Below are 10,363 nucleotides of genomic sequence, written 5' to 3' on the forward strand. Positions count from 1 at the left end.
TTGCCCTTCAAGACCCTCTCTCACCTTTCTCAACCTAGTTCTCTGCCCCCAGAGGCCACTCTGCCTGGACCACATCAACACACTTTCTTGGTTTCTGGCTTCTGTGTGGTTTGGACCAGTTGGGAGCCTGAGCAGTTATGAGACAGGCTGGGACCTGGGACCCTTTGCCACAGTGCTGCAATGCTGGCACCTGGACAAACATCTTCTCAAGCAACGAAGTACAAAGAAACTATAAGGGACTAAAAATAATGGCATGCATGTGCAGTTGGGGCAAATTCTGGACAAAAGACACAAAAAGACCCAAAAACACCCCAACTGCCACTTCTGAAGAGCTGGGAGCAAAAGCAGGGTACTGTGCATGCCCCCTGCACTCAACACCACCAAAGGGGTGGGCAAAACACCCAAGCCACCCCTCCGGCCCGACCCCTGGACACACCCCCACCTACCCTCACCCCACAAAAGGAACCAGCTGCCCCCCCCCTTCGGGGAGCGAGTGAGCAAGGGAATCTGTTACTTGTTTTAGCTCCCCATTGCTGCAGCAGGAGCCCCAGTAAAGCCTTGCCTGAATTTCTGGTCTGACCTCTAGTCAATGTCTGTTGATTGGGGAAGGCAGAGAACCTTGTTCCGTATCAATCTGAGTTGCCATATGGTTCCTGCTGCATATATGAATACAGTACAGGTATGCCCTGTTTTTTGAAAGTTTGCTTTATGCCACTTCGTTTTTTCAAAAGACCTACATTAGTGTCTGCTTTTGCTAACCGAAAGAAATCCAGAGAGGATTTTCACCTTTACAAAAAAAGGAGATTTTTTTTCAGCATTCAGTATTTGTTTTGCAGGTAGCAACAGCAGCACCACCAAACTCCTTCCCTGGGAACCACACTGTTTCTCAGCGTCAAGCGGCCACAGCTCTGAACTGTCTCTCTGAGCATCTGTGCTTCAACTCCATTTATTTTGTGCATCCATTAGCAAGATATGTCTTAAGGTAATTGCTTCTTCTTCGCTTTATGCCATTTTGGTTTACGAAAGATTTCACAGGAATGCTCTACTTTCAGGTAGCAGGGGAAACCTGTAGTACAAAAATGACTCCAAGAGACAGACCCTCAAATAAGATGAATGTGTGGGAGAGGAAAGAAGCACTAATTACCCAACTCTGCTAAGTCCAGTTACAGATGTGGGGACTGGATCAGCTACAGTTTGTGTCATTTGATTTTTTTTTCCTTTTTTCCTATGCTGCCTTGCATGAAAAACCCCAGTGATCACTAATATTGTAGTTCCAGACACGGGCATGACTGATTGACAATTCAGCCAAATCACCCCTTGACGATTCAGTAACTGATGGGAATCCATGTGTCCTCTGCGACGGGGACTCTAACTTTTTTCACAAACACAAGTGGATGCCAAGAGGCCAAAGGGATGAGGGCACCAGAGGCCTTGTGTACGACTCCAAATCCAGGAGGCTTTTAACTATAAATTTTATGAGTTTTCTCCCTCACCTTCCGGGCCGTGGTTGGGTTCTCACAGTCCGAGCAGAGCTGATGAAGGGATGAGAATGAGGTGAGGGTGTTTCTTCCTCTGCTCCCATCCTGGGCATTGTCTCTGGCTGGCTGCCTTGCATGACCAAAGGGGACAGGTCCGGTCATCGGGGGGGTGTTATGGCCTGAATCGTGTTCCCACAAATTCGTGTGTTGAAGCTCTAACCCCCAATGCAACCGTATTTGGAATAAGGAAGAAATTAAGGTTAAAGGAGGGTGGGATTTGCATTCTTGTAGAAGAGATACGGGAAGGCTTACTCTGTCTCCACTGCATGAGGACACAGCAAGAAGGCGGCCATCTGCAAACCAGGAGAGAGTTTTTACCAGAGACCTGAGTGCCTGGCACCTTGATCTTAGACTTCCCAGCCTCCAAACTGTGAGAAAAAAACTTCTCTTGTTTGAGTCAGTCATTGGCATTCTGTTATGGCAGCCCAAGCTGACTGAGATGGTGGGTCTCTCCCTAGAACCCTCTCATTTCAGGCTTTTGTTACAACTCCTTGACTTGTGATCTCAGACCTATGGATGGTTAACAGCCCCACTATTCCTTTTTGTTTCTGTCACATGCACACACTTTTATTCACAGCCCCTTTAACTTTTATTGGAGCATAGTTGATGTACAATGTTGTGTTAATATCAGGTGTACAGCAAAGTGAATCAGTTATACATATACATACATGCACTCTTTTTTTAGATTATTTTCCCATATAGGCCATTACAGAGTATTGAGTAGAGTTCTCTGTGATATACAGTAGGTCCTTATTAGTTATCTATTTTATATAGAGTAGTGTGTATATGTCAATCCCAATCTCCCAATTTACCCCCCCACACCCCAGTAACCATAAGTTTGTTTTCTACATCTGTGACTCTATTTCTGTTTTGTAGATAAGTTCATTTGCACCCTTTTTTAAGAATCCACATATAAACGATATCATATGGTATTTGTCTCTCTCTGTCTGACTTACTTCACTCAGTATGACAATCTCTAGGTCCATCCATGTTGCTGCAAATGGCATTATTTCATTCTTTTTAATGGCTGAGTAATATTCCACACTGGATGTGGTACATCCAGAAGATGTACCACATCTTCTTTATCCATTCCTCTATTGATGGTCATTTAGGTTGCTTCCATGTCTTGGCTGTTGTAAATAGTGCTGCGATGAACATTGGGGTACATATATCTTTTCGAATTATGGTTTTCTCCAGATATATGCCCAGGAGTGGGACTGTGGGATCATACGGTAGCTCTTTTTTTTAGTTTTTTAAGAAACATCCATACTGTTCTCCATAGTGGCTTCACAGCCCCTGTATTAATCCCCTCTTTATTTATTCTATTTTAAGCATGTTAGCTTTTTCCTATTGCGCCTTGACTGATGTCATAGCTCTAGATTTCACATGAAAGATGAAATGCAGAATGTGAGAAATTAGAGGCTAGGGGACTTTTTCTGGGTCCTTTCTCTTTATTTTTTTTTAAGATTTTTTTTTTTGGATGTAGACCATTTTTTTAATGTCTTTATTGAATTTGTTACAATATTGCTTCTGTTTTATGTTTCAGTTTTTTGGCCCCAAGGCATGTCGGGATCTTAGCTCCCCAACCAGGGGTCAAACCTGCACCCCCAGCATTGGAAGGTGAAGTCTTAACCACTCGGCCCCAGTGAAGTCCCTGGGTCCTTTCTCTTTAACAAATATTCACTAAGCACCTGCCTTGTGCCAGGCAGTAAAGAAGAGAGACAAAGAACCTGCCCTCAAGAATATTCCAGTGTGGGAGACAAATAATAAACAAGTAAGCAAATAAATGAGATAATTTCATGCTGTAGCCAGAGCTATGAAGGAAATAATACACAGTGCGCTGAGATGGGAAACAGATGGGTTGAACCTGCTTTAGATAAGTTGGTCAAAAAAGGCCTTGGAGGAGACGACAGAAAAGCTATTGAGAAGGGAGAATCAATCACACTGATTAATGAGTAAATGTGGGAAATAAAGGAGAAAAAGAAATCAAAGATAACACAAAGATTTCTAAATGAATAACTAGCAGAAAATAGCACCACCCACATCTATAACAGATAGAAGATACGTCTACGTTCTCTGGCAGAGGTTGGCAAACTATAAATTCATCCTGCCCCTCTTTTTGTAAATTAAATATTGTTGAAACACAGACACACTCACTCATTTATTCGTTGTCTATGGCTGCACTCAGCCTACAAAGCAGAGTTGTACAGTTTCAACAAAGACTGTGTGGCTTACAAAGCTGAAAATACCTCCTAACTAGCTCTTCACAGAAAAAGTTTACTGATCCCTCCTCTCTGGCATGTTGCCATAGCATCATGATATAGAGAACTAAGGGGTGGTCCATTTCCTCTAGGAAGGTTTTGGTAGCTAGTGTGATCGTCTGCTCAACTAACCTTTCCCATCCTTAAGTGGGTTGGAGGAAAATTCACGCTCAACTGTAATCAGTACTCGGGGTGCAGGGTAATTCGACTTTCTCACTCCTTGAATAAACATGTTCAAGAACAGTTAGCAATGCCTATGTCAGTGATGAAGAAACGAGCAGAAAAGGCAGCTCCAACCCCTGGCCAGGGGCCGAACCCGGAGTGCATTTCTACATGACCCGGTGACTTCTGGTTCTCTGCTTGCTACGTATTTCTTACATTCCCACCCCTATGTTGTCCTGTTGACTCTAGTTGCTAATAACACCTAATGCACCCAACAACATCTATGTCAGGGAAAATGATTGGGATCAGAGAACCCTCTCCACCTCCCACCTGGCAGCCTCTGAGGAAGGCTGTACCACTGTCTGCAAGTTGACTCCCTTGAAGCCTTACCTCCCAGAGAAGGAGCAAGTGCTAGCCTCACCAGGGTCACAGTTGCATGCAAATCTGCTGATACACTGTGTCATCTACAAAGTAGCTGGTTGCAAAGCTGCATTAACATTAGCCCCAAGGCCAGCTGATATTTGAATAGAAAGTACTTTATTTCAAAATAAGGTTGTGTCCACAAGATTATGCCTGTCCCTATTTTAAGAGTTGACTCGAATAAATAGCACAGCCTGCTCTGTGATCGTTTGCTTTACCCACTCCCCCTCCAAGTTACTACTTGTTTGTATCTGTTTTTTCTGTGTTGCTATTTTTGGCCATGCTTTTAGCCACAGGGCTGAGTCTGAGAACGGGCAGATAGGGACTCAAGAAAGATAGATGATGGTTTAAATTTATTCTCTCTGGATGAAGAGCAAAACAACCTCCGTTCAAAGGGCACTCAAAGCTTGTTAGCTGACTGCCAATTTTGAGCAACAGTCCCCCTGCCCAAAACATGACAAATTTATAGGATCCTAGTCATCATGTTCACTCTTAGTATAAACTCTCATTTGGATGATCACGAATTCATAAATTTTAGAGCAAAATAGCTGTGAGATTGGTAATCATGTGAGAGCACACTGGATGTGCTTATTAAACGATCTGGGTATAAACTTGAGCTGTAACCCCTACTCTCTGTATCCCCCGACCCCATCTAGCATTCGATTTCCTATTTGGAAAAAGAAAGGATTGCATTGATTCCACGAAGGACTAGGAACATGAATAAAAGGAAACCTCATTCAAAATGGAGTCAGGAAACCCTAAAGAGGGAGGTGCTCAGGCAGGTACTACTCCAGCAGAAAAAAGGAAGACTTTCTCCTCACCCAGTGACGACCCAGCCAATGAGAATTCGCTGCAACTCAGCCAATGAGAAGCCACCACAACCCCGAACTCTCCTCTCTTCTAAACACCACCCCCAGCTTCCTCCTTTCCTCTATAAATGAGGTGTGAGAAAAATTAACAAAAACAAAAGGGTGATTGTGCTGATAAAAACAAAAAATGCTGCTCACCTTTGTTCTCTGAACTTGCCCATGGTTTGCCATAGTTTGCATGTCCCAAACTGCAATTCCTCTACTACCCAAATAGCCTCCATGTTGCTGGCTAAACTGCTTACCTTTCTGTTTCAAAGGTTGACAGTACCTTCCAGCACTAAAAGTCTGTGGCTCTCCATCTGTTCTAGTTTAACCCCTTACTTTATAGATGCAAAAACTGACACACAAAGGTGAACTCTAAGACAGCTAGTTAATGGTGTAGGTGACTTTGGAATCAAAGTCTCTTATGTTTTGTTTTAAAGGACCTGTGTGTGTGTGTGTGTGTGTGTGTGTGTGTGTGTGTGTGTGTGTAGGTGTTCTGCAGAGCTCAGAATCATAAGAATGCAATATCCCTGGCTCTGGGCCTAACTCTGTGTGAATTTCTGCATCTTTCTATTCTTAGAATTTCTGTTCTTAGAACAAAAGGGACCATAGAGATTGTGCAGTGGCCCCCTACTCAATTAATAGGCAAGAACTTACTTACAAGACACCGCAACTGGAACACCAGAGCTGGGACACATCTTAGGCCCTCGAAAACCAGAGGACTTGAACAATGGTGTGGTTTGTTTTGACTTTCAAACCGAGTGGTCTTTCTCATATTTCCTTAGTAATGAATGACATGCCAAAAAAAGCTAGTGATTCAATGTCATTTGTTGGTTTTTTTCTAATTAAAAATTATTTCCCAGGAGCCACTAACTGCTCAGTATAAGGACTTTATTGCGGCATGATTTTAATTTTACTGTGGCAGTAAGGATTATACCAATTTCCCCTTTACCTCAGAAGTCTTGGAATGGAAAATTCTGCTTGTGGAAGTACGTATTTGTTGGATAATTTTTAAATAAACTTGTGCTTCTAAATAGCACTGATCTCCATCACATGAGGCATTTCGTCAAGAAGATAACCACTTAGTAAACTTGTTCTGAAATGCAAAAGTACTTTTACAAATTTTATTCAATGACAAAGGAAATTCTGTGACCAAACAATAAGAATCCAGCCTATTTATCTGTGATACTGTTTTGGCACTGTGCGTAATTAAAATCAAAATGTCACTGCCCCAGAAATAAATTAAATGTTCAACAGAAGATCAATTAAACACATTATGACACATTCATAAAATGGAATAATAATATTCATTATTAATTAAAATACAGGTTACAAACTGTACACTATGATCCCCATTTCGTAAGTCTGTGTATGTAAAATTCTAAAAGTGAACTACATCAGAAATTTAAGTAAATTTTAAGCCAAATGTTTTGTTGAAAAATTGTTTTAACATGAGACTGTTATTCTTTTTTCTTTATCTGGACAAATTCATTCCTGTCATACTCCTTCCCCATTTCACTTCCACCCACTCTACAAAAGCCACCATTTCCCATCAGAACTGATAAGAATTTAAAACTGTATCATTCCATTTCTTTTTACACTTAAAAGCTTCATGGTTCAATTACAGTAAGAAAATCTGGGAGACTAAAATCTAGAGCCAGGCCTAGGAGTTAAGTCTCTTCTCTCCAGTTTGTTTTTCCACTTAATGAGGAAGCATGCTGTTCTGGTGCTATAAAAGTGATTCAGTCTGAATCTATTCTCCAAATGCCAGTAAATCATAGATATTGCAACTTCAAAGCCAAAGTTAATTCCTTGTGTAACTGGAAAAGAGGAAACCTACACACACCTTTCTCAATTCCTGCACCCAGGGCTGTTTTGTACTGACCGCAATTACCTTGCTTGGTTTACAGAGAATGACACCCGGGACCTCCTGCCCTACCTAGGACAGCCATCATCTGATGGAAAGGAAGAAAAACACAGTGTCAAAGCTTTGGCCACTTCTCTGTGCTGCTACCAAGAAAAAGCTTTGTGATGGGCCCTGATTTCTTGTGCAGGTGGGTTTGGGGCCCTATCTGGGTCCAGGGAGGCAGGTAGGGTGAAGAGTGACACTGAACTACTTAACAATAATAAGTCCCTGTCCTGATATTGTGGTAAACACTGTGGGGCACTTGCCTAGTTCTGCCCAGATGGACTTTCCTGGGCGTCTACACCCATTACCCGGCTGCTAGGAATGTTGGCTGCTAACAGTTCATGCTACTCAGCTTCTCCAAGCTCCCTCCTGGCCAGAGCCAACCTAGGAGTTAAGTCTCTTCTCTCCTCCCACCAGAGCCCGCAGCCCCCGTCTGATCCAGGCTACAGAAACATAGCCCCTGATCTCAAGGAAGGACCACTTTTCAGAGCCCAGTCCCACCAGCCCCACGGCACACCCCCACTCCCCCCCTCCACCATGGGGCCAGCGCCAGACTTTACCTTCGATCACATTCTTCCCGGTTCCATCCCTCCTCGACCCTCCTTCCCTTGGTCTCTGACAGCTTTCTCCCGAAGGGCTGACCCTCCACAGATCACGGGAACCCCATCCCTGCCTCAAGCTCTGCCTCTAGGGAGCCTGTCCTAAGACAGATAATCTGGCTTGAGGAAAAATGATTTTATTTCCTGAACAAGTTCCTGGCCTCCTGTAGTAGATGATCAGCAGGGACCCAGGGCTCTCATGGTGGGGCTTCCATAGGACTCTCCAGGCTGGCTGGCACTGTATCCGGATCTCACTGTATCTGAGAACCGGTGTTTATCTTTGCATCTGTGCATCTGAATGTCTCCATGCCTGTGGAGGGCTGTGGCTGGCCCCCTAGCTACCTGCTGCTGGTGAAGACAGATCGTCCTTCTGTCTTGCTCACTTGGAGGCCCTGGCGTTGAATGCCAAAGGCCGGGCTGCAGGGTTTGGCAGAAACCCCATCAGGGTAGCAGCCTAAAATGAGCAACACCCGGGCTTCCCTGGTGGCACAGTGGTTAAGAATCCGCCTGCCAATGCAGGGCACACGGGTTCGAGCCCTGGTCCGGGAAGATCCCACGTGCTGCAGAGCGGCTGAGCCCGTGCGCCACAACGACTGAGCCTGTGCTCTAGAGCCCGTGAGCCACAACTACTGAGCCCACGCACCACAACTACTGAAGCACCAGCACCTAGAGCCCGTGCTCTGCAACAAGAGAAGCCACTGCAATGAGAAGCCCGCACACCGCAACGAAGAGTAGCCCCCGCTCGCCACAATTAGAGAAAGCCCGCGGGCAGCAACGAAGACCCAACGCAGCCAAAAATAATAAATAAATTTATATAAGTTAATTAATTAATTAAAATAAAATGAGCAACACCCATCACTGCATCCCCGATGGTCACCTACAGCATGAATGGCTCCCAGGGCAAGACTACCCCTGGGAAGGGGCTGGGAGTTCTTCAGGGAAAGATGGACAAAGGTTCTGTGTATGGTGGAATATTCCTCAAATACCACAGACAATCCGAACTCCACGCTTTTGCTTATCTACTCCCTCCTTCCTTGGCTTCTCTAAATCCTACACACCCTTCAAGGCCCTACTGTGTCCTAAGTCCTCCTTGCTCTACATCCTCCCAGACCCTCCTGGCCACTGGAATCCCTCCTCTCGCACTTAACCAATTCTTGTTGCCTAGACCATTCTTTCAGCATCTCACGTATATCATCATGTGCTGTCCCTGATAGCTTTGTGTGGATGTCTCTTCTTCTCCAACTTATTTGAAAAGCCCTCGAGGCTACGGACAATGCCTTATATGGACACTCCCTAAACGGTAGGCACATGACAGATACTACCAAGTAAATATCGATTAATGATGTTGACACATATACTCATTGCCGAGCTTGCGAAATGATGTGTGTTCATGTGGATGACAGGACTTTGTGAGTTCTGGTAATTAAGATCTTTTCCTGCCCTAAGGGATTACCAAATGACCGCAGGGATTGGAGCGAAGTCAGCGTTCTGTTGGAAGCAGAGATAATAAATTTGAGTCCAAAGTGGGCTCAGTTCCTACAAGGAGCCCCCTGCTCACTCTGCCCCCTTGGGCAAGAGAGGATGATCTGGGCTGTCTGGAGATTAGGGGAGAAACGCCGTGTTTGTAAGGAGAGGCCACTCTCTTCCATTTAACATCCCTTTTGTGGACTGATTTGTGTCTCAGAAACGAAGGTCTAAGTTCAAGAAGAGAGATGTGTCTTGAAGTTTTTGTGTAACTGAGAGATGGTGACAGTGGTACTTTGTTCCCCAGTTGGATGTCCTCTGAGTCACCAGAATGGCCAACTGGTCCCAGTGCCAACAGAGCTCAGGGGAAAACGAGCAGAGAAGGGCCAAGAACTACCCAGATACACGGCATGGTACCTACCTGAGCCCCGAGGCTCCAGAGTCAGGACCACAGAGGATAGGTTGGGGTCAGGGTGGGTCCGCAGGGTCCCACCCTCCTCACACGAACCCTGAGTGCAGCTATCAACTAGAAGTCAGCAGCCGTGGTAGCCAGGTCCCAGGAGACACCACCGTGACTTAGAAAAGCTCCTTGGGTTTGAGTCCCTTAGCAGCAGATCGGGAGAGCCTCTGGAGACAAGTTGCTACAGCAATTATGATGAACGACAGAAAACAAGCAGCATCCTCCCATCCCTGCCATGGGGCTGTCACGTCCCCAAGTCCCCAGAGCCATCCTGCGCCTTCACCACCCTGAAGGAACAAGCAGGGGGCGGGGGGGGGGGGGCGGAGAGCAGGGGAGAGGCAGTAGGAGCATGCTCAGTTGAATATGAGATTAGAGTTTGTAAAAGGATAAGATGATTAAAACGTAATAAACTTACTGTACAGCACAGGGAACTCTACTCAATATTCTGTAATGACCTATATGAGAAAAGAACCTGAAAAAGAATGGATGTGTGTATATGTACAACGGATTCACTCTGCTGTACACCTGAAACGAACACAACACTATAAATCAACTGGAATCCAATAAAAAAATAAATACATAAATAACCCAAACTGACTACATAATTTTCAGGGTCCAATGCAAAACGAACATGTGAGGCTCCTTGCTTTAAAAGCAAGAAACATCACCCTTAAAACTACTAAAAGTCAAAGCTTTTGC

The 10,363-nt window shown here is 44.7% G+C and overlaps 1 long non-coding RNA gene across 1 annotated transcript; it reads left to right on the forward strand.

The window, feature by feature from the left end:
• The first annotated feature begins 3,074 nt into the window (after positions 1 to 3,074).
• LOC137212251 (uncharacterized) lies at positions 3,075 to 7,809 on the forward strand. Its single transcript, XR_010937414.1, has 3 exons — positions 3,075 to 3,158; positions 7,143 to 7,286; positions 7,559 to 7,809. It is a non-coding gene; the product is annotated as an uncharacterized lncRNA (long non-coding RNA).
• Positions 7,810 to 10,363: the final 2,554 nt, after the last annotated feature.

The sequence above is a fragment of the Pseudorca crassidens genome, chromosome 2, assembly GCF_039906515.1.
Source record: "Pseudorca crassidens isolate mPseCra1 chromosome 2, mPseCra1.hap1, whole genome shotgun sequence".
Lineage (NCBI taxonomy): Eukaryota > Metazoa > Chordata > Mammalia > Artiodactyla > Delphinidae > Pseudorca > Pseudorca crassidens.